The following is a 919-nucleotide window of genomic DNA, read 5'->3' as shown; positions in this document are numbered from 1 at the left end:
TCACGCCATTCTCCTGCCTCAGCCTCCCGAGTAGCTGGGACTACAGGCACCTGCCACCACTCCCAGCTAATTTTTTGTACTTTTATCAGAGATGGGGTTTCACTGTGTTAGCCAAGATGGCCTGGATCTCCTGACCTCGTGATCCACCTGCCTTGGACTCCCAACTTTTATTTTTTTTTTTTGAGACGGAGTTTTGGTCTTGTTGCCCAAGCTGGAGTGCAATGGCACCATCTTGGTTCACTGCAACCTCTGCCTCTTGGGTTCAAGCAATTTTCCTGTCTCAGCCTCCCGAGTAGCTGGAATTACAGCCTCCTGCCACCACGCCCGGCTAATTTTTTTTATTTTTAGGAGAAACGGGGTTTCACCATGTTAGCCAGGCTGGTCTCGAACTCCTGACCTCAGGTGACCCACCTGCCTTAGCCTCCCAAAGTGCTGGAATAACTGGTGTGAGCCACCATGCCTGGCCTCCTCTTGCAGAATTTTTCTTAATGCGTTGCTTTTTAATCAGCCTCTGTGTTCTTCAAAATTGATTTTTTATAAAATTTAAGCAAAGTTGAACATAACAAGAACTAAAACTAATTATTTCAGTAATTACACTGAAATATTCGAGTAACAAATTTCTGTGGTAAACAACAATATTATACTTTTATGCATTATTACTTAAATATTGACCTGCTAGAATGTACGTGTTTGTTTATTTATTTATTTATTTATTTATTTTGAGATTGAGTCTTGCTGTGTCACCCAGGCTGAAGTGCAGTGGTGTGATCTCAGCTCACTGCAAGCTCCTCCTCCCAGGTTCATGCCATTCTCCTGCCTTAGCCTCCCGTGTAGCTGGGATTACAGGCGCCCGCCACCACGACCGGCTAATTTTTTTGTATATTTAGTAGAGACGGGGTTTCATCATGTTAGCCAGAAT

At 44.0% G+C, this 919-nt stretch overlaps 1 protein-coding gene across 1 annotated transcript in view; it reads left to right on the top strand.

Moving 5' to 3' along the window:
• EAPP (E2F-associated phosphoprotein) overlaps positions 1 to 919 on the top strand; it is a 50,767-nt gene that overhangs the window by 14,147 nt on the left and 35,701 nt on the right. The window lies entirely within an intron of this gene.

Source organism: Mandrillus leucophaeus, unplaced genomic scaffold (assembly GCF_000951045.1).
Source record: "Mandrillus leucophaeus isolate KB7577 unplaced genomic scaffold, Mleu.le_1.0 Scaffold409, whole genome shotgun sequence".
NCBI lineage: Eukaryota > Metazoa > Chordata > Mammalia > Primates > Cercopithecidae > Mandrillus > Mandrillus leucophaeus.
Note: the sequence above shows the minus strand (reverse complement) of the source record. Positions and strands in the feature narration are given on the sequence as shown.